Raw genomic sequence first — 15,709 nt, 5'->3', positions numbered from 1 at the left:
ATCTTTTATACAACAGAAAATAAAAAAAAAAAATCCTTTTACAAAGATTTATTGCATACTTGGTATGTGCCAGACTCTGTACTGGGTGCTAAGAATGTAATACTGACTAAATATATAATTTTTTTACCCTCACATAACTTACAATCTAATAGAAGAGACAAACCATAAGAAAAAAAAATCTATCATTTATACTTTTGATAAACGATGTGGGGAAAATAAAGGGTATGATAAGTGATTATTTTCTGGGAAGTTGTTTCAGATTGGGTGGGCAAGAGGAGAGAGGGAGCTGCCAGGAAAAAAAAGGCAGAGTTCAAGCTGAGATAGAAAGGATGAGTAGGAGTTGGCCAACAACACTGATGGCTGGAAAAGGAAGGACTCCTCAGTGTTAACACTGGCAAACGGACAGAACCATTTGCATTTGGAATGCAATTCAAAGATAAATTTGATTGAAAACTAGACATGCAAATTTTTAAAAATTTGTTTACTTCAGAAACAATTTAATAAAACAAATTTTGGGTTCACCAGTGAAATATTCATTCTAGTCAAGGAGCAACGGTCATGGTAAGTGTTACAAGTACAGGGCGAACAAGATGGCGTTAGTCCTCTTAGAGCTTACAGTTCAGCCGGGAGAGACCAACAGACAATGATACAAAAAGGGGCAAGTGCTGGGAAGGGGCTGGTGTGGGGAGATAAGACAGTGGCCCCAAAAGGGGCCATGAAATTCAAAGAGGGCCTCCTGACAGGAAGTAGCCTGTGCCTGCAGATGCTTCAGTTGCAGATGCAGCTGCTGTCACGGTAGCAGGCGGAGCACGAAGTCCAGGGTCCCTCATGGGAAAGGATCAGCCTGCCCGCAAAGCTCGGAATGCCTGAAAAGAGGCCTTGACCCCAGACAGGAGCCTCGAAAGAAGACAGAAAATATGAGGGGATATTCACAACATATCTATAACACATGAAGGGGCTGAACAAAGGAACTTGAAACCTTGAAGTTTGTTTTTTTAAAGAAGTGAAATAAACGAAATTATATTTAAAATTAAATTAATTCATCAAAAATAATTCCACACTAAAAACAAATAAAAATAAGTATTATTTCACTAAATTATTTACAAATCACTGTTTTTCTCAACTCAGTAACTTTTTTTTTTTTTGGGGGCACTTACCTACTGTTTATGTTTCAATTAAACTTCTTTAATTTAGGAGATCTCTCATTTGCCAGATCACAAGAGAGCCAGTTTTATGTGTGGACTTTATCACATGTACCCCCATACATTTCAAAAATAATATGAATACTAATAATGAAAACCACACTATCTGGGCATTTTCTGAGTGTTGTGACTTTGATAGTAGACTCTTTACAATGGCTTGGCATCTCAGATGGCATTCATTTTGGGGTTTTGTTTGTTATCTCTTCAGACACAACTCTCCATACCCGCTCTTCCTTAAATCAGCTAAACTGTTGAATGGCAAAACCTCTCTGCTTTGGGCAACTACAACATTGTAATATAATCTTTCTGTTGTTCCCAATAAAAGCCCGTCATTGGACTCCTCAGCCTCTCTACATGTTCAGTCTTTAAGTGTGGATTCCACACACTTATGAGTAAGAGACAAATGAGTAAAGAAAAAAAATATACTGGATGAAGGAAGTGGAAAACCAGGGGAAGGAAACAGAAAGAGCAAAAGAGAACAGTTTACCACAGAAAATGGAGAAAGAGAACTCCAAAGAACTTGAACACCCTCTTTCATGTACATTATCAGGTTCTCTAAAGTCAGGAAAAAGGAAGAGAGTTTCAGAAAAACATCTATTTCTGCTTTATTGACTATGCCAAAGACTTTGACTCTGTGGATCACAATAAACTGTGGAGAATTCTGAAAGAGATGGGAATACCAGACCACCTGACCTGCCTCTTGAGAAATCTGTATGCAGGTCAGAAACAACAGTTAGAACTGGACATGGAACAACAGACTGGTTCCAAATAGGAAAAGGAGTACCTCAAGGTTGTATACTGTCACCCTGCTTATTTAACTTATGTCAGAGTACATCATGAGAAACGCTAGGCTAGAAGAAGCACAAGCTGGAATCAAGATTGCTGGGAGAAATATCAATAACCTCAGATATGTAGATGACACCGCCCTTATGGCAGAAAGTGAAGGGGAACTAAAAAGCCTCTTGATGAAAGTGAAAGAGGAGAATGAAAGAGTTGGCTTAAAACTCAACATTCAGAAAACAAAGATCATGGCATCTGGTCCCATCACTTCATGGGAAATAGATGGGGAAACAGTGGAAACAGTGTCAGACTTTATTTTTGGGGGCTCCAAAATCACTGCAGATGGTGACTGCAGCCATGAAATTAAAAGACACTTACTCCTTGGAAGGAAAGTTATGACCAACCTAGATAGCATATTAAAAAACAGAGACATTACTTTGCCAACAAAGGTCCGTCTAGTCAAGGCTATGGTTTTTCCAGTGGTCATGTATGGATGTGAGAGTTGGACTGTGAAGAAAGCTGAGTGCCGAAGAACTGATGCTTTTGAGACTCTTGAGAGTCCCTTGAACTGCAAGGAGATCCAACCAGTCCATTCTAAAGGAGATCAGCCCTGGGTGTTCTTTGGAAGGACTGATGCTGAAGCTGAAACTCCAGTTCTTTGGCCACCTCATGTGAAGAGTTGACTCATTGGAAAAGACTCTGATGCTGGGAGGGATTGAGGGCAGGAGGAGAAGGGGACGACAGAGGATGAGATGGCTGGATGGCATCACCGACTCAATGGACGTGAGTCTGAGTGAAGTCCGGGAGTTGGTGATGGACAGGGAGGCCTGGCGTGCTGCGATTCATGCGGTCACAAAGAGTCGGACACGACCGAGTGACTGAACTGAACTGAAAGTCAGGAAAGTCTTAGCAGCTGTTTTCTTACCATTTTTACCACATTTTATAATGATCAGGTAATCCCAGGAACCTAAATGTCTTGCATTTTTTAGTAACTCAATTCAGTTCTAGTCTTAGCTCTAAATATGCTTGTGGACTCAATACCTACTCCGTGGTAGGCTTGCACTAGAAGCAAACCTTTCTCAAGCACGCCATGGGCTGTACCATGATTCACGACCATCCACGGTAAGAACAAGGGATACACGTTGTGCACTCTGTATGCAGAGTAAGTGCCAGAGAAATGAATTCTGATGCCTAAGTGCAAACAAGGGCAATGCCAAGACCAAGTGCCATGCCTTCCCCTGTGGATTCCACCTGCCTGCCTCACTGAATCATAACGGGTTATTAGTTTAAATAAAGCCATCCTTTAGGTTTCCCTGGTGACTCAAATGGTAAAGAATCTGCCTGCAAAGCAGGAAACTAGGGGTCAGTCCCTGGGTCAGGATGATCCCCTGGAGAAGGGAATGGCAACCCACTCCAGTATTCCTGCCTGGGGAAATCCACGGACAGAGAAGCCTGGCAGGCTATAGTCCATGGGGTCACAAAGAGTCAGACATGTCTGAGCAACACCTTAACCATAAAATAAACAAAAGAGGATTCTTTTGTGATGGCTATAATTTTTTCCCTTAAAAAAAAAAAAATCACCCTTTGGTGGAGGTACCTGTTTAACTCTAAATTTAATAGAGTATAGTAAATATTTATAATATCTCTCTAAGTTTCCTTCTGCTAATAGCAAAACACTGAATCACACATGTGCATTGCATGGTAGAAGAACTATCCACTCCCACTGGGTGTTACCTAATACTTATGTGAAAAACAATTTTTATTTGGATTCATGCTTCACTTCATGCTTTCAAGAGATCTGTATCTGAGAAGGCAGGGAGTTGATTTCCAGAAATTGCTGCACATGCAAGATTTCGGCACTATGTTTACCTCTGGTAAAGCAACTCAACTTCTGTATTTCAAATGTGGTCTCCTGGTCTCTCTCAGATGTTCTTGGGGACCCAGAGCAATACATGAGCTTCTGCTACTGCTCACAGGGCACAGCGGTGGCTTTCAGATGGAGTCATTCAGTTAAACCCAAGTATAACAACAGAAAGCAGAGGGGCTTCTTTCCAGCTGGTGTTCAATTGTGCAAGGTATTATCAAGTCCTTTTCCCATGGCTGGCATCTTCCCTTCTATTCAGTAAATCCCTCCACAGAATCTGAAAACCTCGGGTTTAAATGTTGCATGATAAGCCAAGTGCAGCACAGCTAAGGCTCCATGCTCCTAACACAAGGGACCCGGGTTTGATCCTGATCAGGAAACTAGATCACATGTGCTGCAACTAAGACTCGAGGCAGCCAAATAAATTTTTTTTTTTTTTTAAGGATAAGATGGTATATTAAAAAAAGACAGTAACACAAAGGGTGGGGCATGAAATCATATCAGAGCTCTCTGTCAACTTCAGATCCCCTCCCATGAGACTTTAGACCTCCTTGAAGCATTAACCCTGAAAGTGACTTGAACTGTAAAGATCTGGAATCCAGTCTCCTGGATCCCTCTCTGGGATGTCACCCAGAGCCCAGCTTATGTTAAATTCCACGGTGGGACAGAGAGGGCAGTAATATAGATAGAAACTCATCTCAGAAAGATCCAGGGTTCCTCCAATGTCTGACATGTTCAGCCAGCCCTGACCCTGAGTTCACAACAGCCACCATCCCTCTTCATCCTAACATCATGCATGTGCTTAAACATGACAAAAACAATCTCCTACAGCCCATAACAGTCTCTTACACAGTCAGCATAGTTCAGCAATTTAAATACTAATGTGCCTCAAGTACCTATTTTCTAATCCAACAACTCACTTGACTTTCATGTCTTAAAGGCATGTCATAAACAAAATTTTTCTAACTTTAAAGGAATGCAACCCATCCTCATTATTCAATGAATATTCATTATTCATTCATTTGCCTGCTCGTTATAAATTATCTGTAATCCTCAAATCAATACACACGATGTTCCCTGATCATTCACAGATGTGTGACGAATGAAGAAGAACATGAAGGGTTGGACCCCACATTCCCAGTGAGGGGGATCGAGGCAGTGCTCAGCCTTCTGGTTAAGGGTCTCCTGGCTCAGACGGTAAAGCATCTGCCTACAATGTGGGAGACCCGGGTTCAATCCCTGGGTTGGGAAGGTCTCCTGGAGAAGGAAATGGTAACCCACTCCAGTATTCTTGCCTGGAGAATCCCATGGACCAAGAAGCCTGGTAGGCTATAGGCCATGGGGTTGCAAAGAGTTGGACACGACTGAGCGACTTCACTTCACAGTAAACGAGTACTCTTTGTGTAGTCTGTTTAGAGCCACCTTTTCCACATTTTTGTGTGTTTTGTTGGGGATTTCACTTTCCAAATGAAGACCACTGAAGGGCTGCCTAGTGTTCCTTAGCATAAGAGGACAGAGACGTGCTGACAGAGAAAAGAGCTGTGTCAGGTACACCCTGTTCAGGCATGAGTTCTATTGTTATTGGCTTCGAGATCAATGTTAGTGAACTAACAATATATGTTGAACAAGGTGTCTGTGACGGTTAATTTTACATGTCAATTTTACTGCTCCTTGGGGTGCCTAGATTAAACATTATTTGGGGGTGTGTCTGTGAGGTGTTTTCTGATGCAATTTGCATTTGAATCAGTCAAGTTGATTGCCTTCCCCAGTGTGGGCAGGCATCACCCGCTCCTTTGAGGACCTACATAGAGCAAAAGGTAGAAGAAGGAGGGATTTGTCACTTGTTCCTCCTGCCTGCCTTGAGCTAGGACTTCTACTCCTGGGCTGGGATTTACACCATCAGTTCCCCAGGTTCTCAGGCTTTTGGACTCAGACTGGAATTACACCACCAACTTTCCTGAATTTTCAGCTTGCTTATGGCAACTCATGAATCAGCCTCTATAATTACATGAGCTAATTCCTTGTAATAAATTTATATATATATATATATATATATATATATATACACACACATATATATATTTAGTATATATATTCTATATGAACTTTCCAGGTGGCACTAGTGGTAAAGAACACGCCTGCCAATGCAGGGGACATAAGAGACAAGGATTCAGTTCTTGGGATGGGAAGATACCTTGGAGGAGGAAGGTATTAATGTATTAATAAAATTTTAAGGTATTAATTAAATTTTCATTTAATGGAAATGGAAGATACCTTGGAGGAGGATTCTCTAGTATTCTTCCCTGGAGATTCCCATGGACAAAAGAGCCTGGTGGGCTACAGTCCATAGGGTCGCAAAGAGTCAGGCATGACTGAAGCGACTTAGCACACATATATTCCATATACATAATATATAGTATGCGTGCACACTCAGTCACTCAGTCATGTCCAATTCTTAGCAATTCCATGGACTATAGCCCACCAGGCTCCTCTGTCCATGGGAGATTCTCCAGGCAAGTATACTAGAGTGGGTTGCTGTGCTCTCCTCCAGGGGATCATCCCAACTCAGGGATAGAACCCACCTCTCCCACATCTCCTGCATTGGAGGTTGACTCTTTACCCACTGAGCCACCTGGGAAGCACAATATATAGTGTGTGTGTGTGTGTATATATATATAATTATATATATAGTGCATATATATTCTCTATATACATATATATTAATATATATTCTATATATTCTTTGGAGAACTCTGACCAACACAGTGTCTTTAAATGGAAACACACCTGTAACAAGGATATGTATTAAACAGCTAATGAAAATGTCATGACTAAAAGCTCACATGAACATAACCCTGTATTTCCCCTAACTTAGTGTTTGTAGCAACTTCATAGAACAGAACTGCGGTTAATAAGAAAAATGACTGCCTCCATTCTCTCTTTGTGTGGGTGCATGACTGCTCAGTTGCTTCACTTGTGGCCGACTCTGTCTGATTCTGTGGACTGTAGCCCACCAGGCTCCTCTGTCCATGGAATTCTCCAAGCAAGAACACTGGAGTGGGTTGCCATGCCCTCTTTCAGGGGATCTTCCTCACCCAGGAATCAAAAAAGCTAGAGATTTCTAGAAAAACATCTACTTCTGCTTCATTGACTATGCTAAAGTCTGACTGTGTAGATCACAACAAACTGTGGAAAATTCTTAAAGAGATGGGAATATCAGACCACCTTATCTACCTCCTGAAAAATCTGTATGCAGGTCAAGAAGCAAGAGTTAGAACTGGACATGGAACAACAGACTGGTTCAAAATTGGGAAAGGAGTACATCAAGGCTATGTAAGGCTGCTACCCTGCTTATTTAACTTCTATGCAGAGTACATCATTCGAAAGCTGGGTTGGATGAAGCACAAGCTGGCATCAGGATTGCAGGGAGAAATACAATAACCTCAGATACGCAAATGACACCACCCTTATGGCAGAAAGTGAAGAGGAAATAAAGAGCCTCTTGATGAAGGTGAAAAAGGAGAATGAAAAAGCTGGATTAAAACTCAACATTCAAAAAACGAAGATCTTGGCATCCAGTCCCACCACTTCATGGCAAGTAGATGGAGAAACAATGGAAATGGTGACAGACTTTATTTTCTTGGGCTCCAAAAATCACTGCAGATGGTGACTGCAGCCACAGAAATAAAAGATGATTGCTCCTTGGAAGAAAAGTAATGGCAAACCTGGATGGCATATTAAAAAGCAGAGACATTACTTTGCCAACAAAGGTCCATCTAGTCAAAGCTATGGTTTTTCCAGTGGTCATGTATGGATGTGAGAGCAGGACAGTAAAAAAAACTGAGCACCGAAAAACTGACGCCTTTGAACTGTGGTGCTGGAGAAGACTCTTGAGAGTCACTTGGACAACAAGGAGATCAAACCAATCAACCTTAAAGGAAATCAACCCTGAATATTCATTGGAAGGACTGATGCTGAAGCTGAACCTCCAATACTTTGGTCACCTGATGCAAAGAGCTGACTCATTGGAAAAGACACTGATGCTGGAAAAGATAGAAGGCAGGAGGAGAGGGGGACAACAGAGCCAACTCAATGGACATGAGTTTGAGCAAGCTCCAGGAGATGGTAAAGGACAGAGAAGCCTGGCATGCTGCAGTCCATGGGGTCACAAAGAGTTAGGCACAACTGAGCGACCGAACAACAATAACAACAGGGATCAAACCCATATCTCCTGCCTCTCTGCATTGACAGGTGGGTTCTTTACCGGTGAGGCATGTCCTCATCATCTAACACCAAAAAGATCACCATGAGCTCCTAATTTGTCTTTTTACTTCCATCTTTCCCCTCCTAGTTACCCCTCCTCCATTGCCCATGTGAACTGACTGCGGGAACCTCCCCTGCTTAACACTCTGTCCTCTGAGATCACACTGTGCCTGCAGCCACACCTCATCTCCAGATTCCAAGGAAGCACTTGACGTTCCTGTGATAACAAACTGTTGGAGGTCTCTGCATTGTCAGGCTCTCTTTTCCATATGTTGATCTCTCTGCCTGGGACATCTTTCCTTACCTTTCTAAGTCAATGACACCTACTCATTTTTTGAGCCACAACTCAAATGGCACCTCCATCTAAAGTGTTCTCTGATCCAAAGACAGGAAGAGACTGGAGCTCCTTGCTCAGGGTAGCTTCTGCATTTGTTGACTGAGCGACTTCACTTTCACTTTTCACTTTCACACATTGGAGAAGGAAATGGCAACCCACTCCAGTGTTCTTGCCTGGAGAATCCCAAGGATGGGGGAGGCTGGTGGGCTGCCATCTATGGGGTCGCATAGAGTCGGACACGACTGAAGCGACTTAGCAGCAGCAGCAGCAGCATGCTAAGGGCCTTGATAATATTCAGTGGTAATTGTTTATATTTTCCTATCTCTTTGCCCTACTAGACTTTGAAAACAGGAACGGTCTTTTCATGTGTGATCTGCAGGAAGTTGCCTATACTACTCAGAATATAGTATTCAGTAAGGAATGATGAAAAATGAATAAGTGAATGAATAAATGATCTCACTCTGACTTACTCTCCTTAATCTTATACGTGAATCTCATCCTGGTCTCATTCTCTACCTGCTTAAAGTAATTATAATTTGATAAGTAGCCATTGAAAGAAGGGCAGAAGTTTCCAGGCAAAACTGTAACTGCCAGGTGTGGACTATTTTAAAGCTTATGGTTGAAACCAGAAAAATACCTGGCCTCCTGCCTAACCTTTGCTTTGATCAGCAAACTCCCTCCCTCTTTTCTCTATTATGTACAATGTATCCTTGCTTGAAGGTCTAAACTTTTTCTTCTCTAAAAAGCCTTCCCAGCTACCCTCCCATCTGCTCCCAACCTCTGATTAACTTATCTTCTTTTTCTCCCTGAGAAGTTCTTAGTACATGTGATCCAGCTCTTTCAATTCTCCTTCTAGGTCTGCTGACCTTTCTCTAGACCTGTCTCCTGAGCAGAGACAGGAGATTTTTGAGAGCACGTATCAACACACAGGAGATGTGAAACAGATATTTGCTAAGAAGTTCCATTCAGTCACTCAGTTGTGTTCAACTCTGTGCGACCCCATGGACTGCAGCATGCCAGGCTTCCATGTCCAACATCAACTCCCGGAGCATACTCTAACTCATGTCCATCGAGTTGGTGATGCTATCCAACCAACTCATCCTCTGTCATCCCCTTCTCCCTCTGCCTTCAATCTTTCCCAGCATCAGGGTCTTTACCGATGAGTCAGTTCTTCACATCAGGTGGCCAAAGTATTGGAGGTTCAGCTTCAGCATCAGTCCTTCCAATGAACATTCAGGACTGATTTCCTTTAGGATGGACTGACTGGATCTCTTTGCAGTCCAAGGAACTCTCAAGAGTCTTCTTCAACACCACAGTTAAATAGCATCAATTCTTTGGCGCTCAGTTTTCCTTACAGTCCAACACTCACATCCATACATGACTACTGGAAAAACCATAGCCTTGACTAGACAAATCTTTGTTGGCAAAGTAATGGTGTCTAGGTTGGTCATAGCTTTTCTTCCAAGGACCAAGTGTCTTTTAATTTCATGGCTGCTGTCACCACGTGCAGTAATTCTAGAGGCCAAAAAATTAAAGTCTCTCCCTGTTTCCATTGTTTCCCCATCTATGTGCCATGAAATGATGGGACCAGCTACCATGACCCTAGTTTTCTCAATGTTGAGTTTTCAGCCAACTTTTTCACTCTCCTCTTTCACTTTCATCAAGAGGCCCTTTAGTTAATCACTTTCTACCATAAGTGTCGTGTCATCTGCATATCTGAGGTTATTGATATTTCTCCTAGAAATCTTGATTCCAGCTTGTGCTTCATCCAGCCTAGCATTTCTCATGATGTGCTCTGCATATAACGTAAATAAGCAGGGTGACAATATACAGCCTTGACATACTCCTTTGCCTTCTTGGAACCAGTCTGTTGTTCCATGTCCAGTTCTAACTGTTGCTTCCTGGCCTGCATACAGATTTCTCAAGAGGCAGGTCAGGTGGTCTGGTATTCTCATCTCTTTCAGAATTTTCCACACTTTATTGTGATCCACACAGTCAAAGGCTTTGGCATAGTCAATAAAGCAGAAATAGATGTTTTTCTGGAACTCTCTTGCTTTTTCCATGATCCAGTGGATGTTGGCAACTTGATCTCTGGTTCCTCTGCCTTTTCTAAAACCAGCTTGAACATCTGGAAGTTCATGGTTTACATACTGTTGAAGCCTGGCTTGGAGAATTTTGAGCATTACTTTGCTAGCGTGAGATGAGTACAATTGTGCAGTAGTTTGAGCATTCTTTGCATTGCCTTTCTTTGGGATTGGAATGAAAACTGACCTTTTCCAGTCCTGTGGCCACTGCTGAGTTTTCCAATTTTGCTGGCATATTGAGTGAAGCACTTTAACAGCATCATCTTTTAGGATTTGAACTAGCTCAACTGGAATTCCATCAACTCTACTAGCTTTGATTGTAGTGATGCTTCCTAAGGCCCACTTGATTTCACATTTCAGAATGTCTGGCTCTAGGTGAGTGATCACACCATCGTGGTTATCTGGGTCCTGAAAATCTTTTTTGTACAGTTCTTCTGTGTATTCTTGCCACCTCTTCTTAATATCTTTTGCTTCTGTCAGGTCCATATCATTTCTGTCCTTTAATGAGCCCATCTTTGCATGAAATGTTCCCTTGGTATCTCTAATTTTCTTGAAGAGATCTCTAGTCTTTCTCATTCTATTGTTGACCTCTATTTCTTTGCACTGATCCCTGAGGGAAGCTTTCTTATCTCTCCTTGCTATTCTTTGGAACTCGGCATTCAAATGGGTATATCTTTCCTTTTCTCCTTTGCCTTTTGCATCTTTTCTTTTCTCAGCTATTTTCAGACAACCATTTTGCCTTTTTACATTCCTTTTTCCCGGGGATGGTCTTGATCACTGCCTCCTATACAATATCATGAACCTCCGTCCATAGTGCTTCAGGCACTCTGTCTATCAGATCTAATCCCTTGAATCTATTTATCACTTCCACTGTATAATCATAAGGGATTTGATTTAGATCATACCTGAATGGTCTAGTGGTTTTCCTTACTTTTTCAGTACAAGTCTGAATTTGGCAATAAGGAGTTCATGATTTGAGCCACAGTCAGCTCCCGGTCTTCTTTTTTGCTGACTATATAGAGCTTCTCCATTTTTGGCTGAAAAGAATATAATCAATCTGATTTCAGTATTGACCATCTGGTGATGCCCATGTGTAGAGTCTTCTCATGTGTTGTTGGAAGAGGGTGTTTGCTATGACCAGTGCGTTCTCTTGGCAAAACTCTGTTAGCCTTTGACCTGTTTCATTCTGTACTCCAAAGCCAAATTTGCCTGCTACTCCAGGTTTCTCTTGACTTCCTACTTTTGCATTCTAGTCCCCTCAAGGAAAAGGACATCTTTTTTGGGTGTTAGTTCAAGAAGGTCTTGTAGGTCTTCATAGAACCATTCAACCTCAGCTTCTTCAGCATTACTAATTGGGGCATAGACTTGGATTACTGTGATATTGAATGGTTTGCCTTGGAAACAAACAGAGGTCATTCTGTTGTTTTTGAGATTGCATCCAAGTACTGCATTTCAGACTCTCTTGTTGACTGTGATGGCTATTCCATTTCTTCTAAGGGATTCTTGCCCACAATAGTAGATATAATGGTCATATGAGTTATATTCACCCATTCCAGTCCATTTTAGTTTGCTGATTCCTAAAAAGTCAGTGTTCACTCTTGCCATCTCCTGTTTGACCACTTGCAAAGCTGAGTGCCAAAGAATTGATGCTTTTGAACTGTGGTATTGGAGAAGACTCTTGAGAGTCCCTTGGACTGCAAGGAGATCCAACCAGTCCATCCTAAAGGAGATCAGTCCTGGGTATTCTTTGGAAGGAATGATGCTAAAGCTGAAACTCCAGTACTTTGGCCACCTCATGAGAAGAGTTGACTCATTGGAAAAGACTCTGATGCTGGGAGGGATTGGGGGCAGGAGGAGAAGGGGATGAAAGAGGATGAGATGGCTGAATGGCATCACCAACTCGATGGACGTGAGTTTGAGTGAACTCCGAGAGTTGGTGATGGACAGGGAGGCCTGCCGTGCTGCAATTCATGGGGTCGCAAAGAGTCGCACACCACTGAGCAACTGAAAACTGAACTGAAATTTGCCTTGATTCATGGAGCTAACATTCCAGGTTCCTATGCAATACTGCTTTTTACAGCATCAGACTTTACTTCCATCAACAGTCACATCCACAACTGGGTGTTGTTTTTGCTTTGGCTCCATCTCTTCATTCTTTCTGGAGTTATTTCTCCACTGATCTCCAGTAACATATTGGGCACCTACCAACCTGGGGAGTTCATCTTTCAGCGTCCTATCTTTTTGCCTTTTCATACTGCTCAGCATAAAAGTGAATCCCAATAATTCTATGAGGTAGGTGTTACAAATAGCATAGGAGCATAGCAATAATGATTGAGACTAATGTTCCAGGATCTAACCGTTGGGGCTGTAATCCTGATGTCCCATTCTCTCTGGGAAACCTTAAGTTACTAAATCTCTTTATGCCTCAGCTTCCCCATCTATACAATGAGATTAATGAAAGCACGTATCTATTGCTTAGATCTTTGATCCTTATTAAAAGGGATAATGCACACCAACCACTAAGCAAATTCCTTAGCACAATCCCTCGCCCACTGTGCATAGTCAATACATTTGCTGTTTAGTTGCTCAGTCCTGTCTGACTCTTTTCAACCCCACAGACTGTAGCCTACCAGGCTCCTCTGCCCATGGGATTTTCCAGGCAAGGGTACTAGAGAGGTCTGCCATTTTCTTCTCCAGGGGATCTTCCCAACCCAGGGATTGAATCCAGGTCTCCTGAATTGCAGATTCTTTACCATCTGAGCCACAAGGGAAGCCCCTACTTAATGCATAGTTGGCTACTATTCATCTATTTTATGCCATGCCATGCTAAGTTGCTTCGGTAGTGTCCAACTCTGTGACCCTATAGACTCTCGCCCACCAGGCTCCTCTGTCCATGGAATTCTCCAGGCAAAAATACTGGTATGGGATGCCATGCCCTCCTCCAGAGGATCTTCCCAACCCAGGGATCAAACCCGTATCTCTTAAGTCTCCTCCACTGGCCAGGCAGGTTTTTTACCACTAGTGCTACCAATCTATTTTGTAGTGATAAGAAAACTGGTGCTAAAGAATAAATTATCCTGTTTTATATAGCAACTTCTCACTAGCTCTGTGATGACCTAGAGGGGTGAGATGGCAGGGTGGTGGGAATGCTGGGAGGAAGGAGGGATGCTCAAGAGGGAGGGAATATATGCACAGTTAGAGCTGATTCACGTTGTTGTATGGAAGAAACCAACACAACACTGTAAAGTAATTATCCTCCAACTAAAAATAAAAATTAAAAAAAAAAAACAAATATATTATTCAAGATCACTCAGAGATAAATTGAGAGGTAGGGCTGAAGTAGCAGAAAGTTAAGAGGGTTTCAAATGGTAAAATGACAAGGCTGAAATGGAGTAGCAAAAGTGAGCTGACTCGAAGAGGAGGGTCTCAAACACAGTCCTGTTGGGTCCATACAAAGGGGAAGGCTGCACAGACAGAGATCATGGTAGGATGCTGTGATCCTGGTGAGCAAGGCTTGGGGTGAAGGGATGAGCAATACAACACAGGAGAGTGCATTCTAGAATGGGGTTTGAGGGCATGTTGGTTCAGATAAGGCACACAGGGCTAAACAGAGCAAGATGGGCTGGAAAAGAGTTCAGCACAATGAGCAAGTAAGAGCACCCCCAGGTGAGCCCCCTCCCCAGGAGATAAACACCGCTCTGGAGCCTGTGACAAAGGAGTGTCTGGAAATAAAGCTGTGAATGCGTTAATCTGAGGGAAGGAGTACCCCTGTGGCATTCTCACTTGTACTTGGTTCCTTCACCCACATTTTCTTCCCTTTGGGCAAAGATCAGCTATGTGCTTGTGCCCACCCTTGCAGCCAACATCTATATTAGGCAGAGGAAGCACAGTGCCCAGGGTCTAAGATACTTTCAGTGGTGCATGAAAATATTTTCATTTTCATTACTTTTCAAATTGGAAGAGAAAAATGACATAAAAATAATGAATACATAAAAATGAATCCACCCCATGTTGTACGCATCTTTATATCAACACAGTCCTAAACTATGATTATCAATGTGGAGGAAGGGGTTTTTGAAGGCAAAAGTCCTCAGCTTAGTGAGGGAATTACTTTCTACATAAAGCACCAAAGTCATAATGCAGTCCTGCCAATCATGTGGGGTGGAATCAGTGAACAAGAAATGCTAAAAAGACTTGGAAAAAGCCCAGAACACGAGGGACCTATGTTTGGGAAAGAAATCTCTCTCTTTGGGGTGAGGACAAAGAAGATGCCAGATTCTGCCCACTCCCCCAGCCCCACCCCCCACCTCAGCAAGGGTACAGCTTTGTATCCACCCACATTAATTACACCTATGGGACCCATTCAGTCATTTTCATGCAACATCGAAGATGACCCAAGCGCTTTGGCATCTTTGTTTCTATCATTTGCTCAAGCTCTTCCTCATGTTCAGCCTGTGAAATATCTAGCTCATGGATGCTGCCTCAAAATGTTTTAAAAAATGACAGCATCAATTTTCCCTGTTTTGAGCTCTTGAATCATTCATTTAGAAGAATGGAATTTTCATGCTGCAACCTAAATAAGACCTATACATCTATTCTTACAAAATATTAGTATCAATTAAGAACAGCTCTTATCACTGAAATCTTTTGAACAAGTAAGAAAGACAAGGAGTTGCTCCTCCTCCTTATTTTGCACTGAACACAATCCATTGGGGTTTATAAATACACTTTATCAAATCCCTCTGTGCAAGGAGTCCTGAGTGTTTCCCCCACCAACCCTGCACCATGAGAGAATGAATAAATGAATATCTAAGAGGGCCCACACAATACCCACGAGATAATCGGCATGCTGCAAGTGTCTGAAGATATCGTGTATGATAGACACCAAGGAGTGACCCTGTGCGTTTTACTCCTGAATTACTGGTTGGCAGAAATGGCTGAGCAATACAAACAGATCCAAGGAGGATACAACAGATAAACTCAGAAAACCAGTGGGCATGATTAGTAGATGGCAGAAATATATTTCTGTCCCCTGCCACCCTCACAGATTTACACAGGACACAGTTTCTGATTTCCTTTGTTTTTCAACCTCAGTCTGTTCTAGCTCCAGTGACTGACTACAAATGGCCACACTGTTTACAGAAGGCTGGGGTGTCAGTTGTTGAAGGAAGATGGAATC

General features: G+C 42.4%; 1 long non-coding RNA gene across 1 annotated transcript in view; it reads right to left on the bottom strand.

Annotated features, from left to right (window-relative positions):
* Nucleotides 1-464: 464 nt before the first annotated feature.
* Nucleotides 465-15,709, bottom strand: part of LOC129620082 (uncharacterized) — a 234,692-nt gene continuing 219,447 nt past the window's right edge. Inside the window, exon 3 of the long non-coding RNA XR_008698364.1 lies at nt 465-897. This is a non-coding gene — a long non-coding RNA (uncharacterized LOC129620082). The remainder of the gene's footprint in view (nt 898-15,709) is intronic.

The sequence above is a fragment of the Bubalus kerabau genome, chromosome 9 (assembly GCF_029407905.1).
Source record: "Bubalus kerabau isolate K-KA32 ecotype Philippines breed swamp buffalo chromosome 9, PCC_UOA_SB_1v2, whole genome shotgun sequence".
In the NCBI taxonomy this organism is placed as follows: Eukaryota; Metazoa; Chordata; class Mammalia; order Artiodactyla; family Bovidae; genus Bubalus; species Bubalus kerabau.
This window is presented reverse-complemented; position numbering and strand designations above follow the sequence as displayed.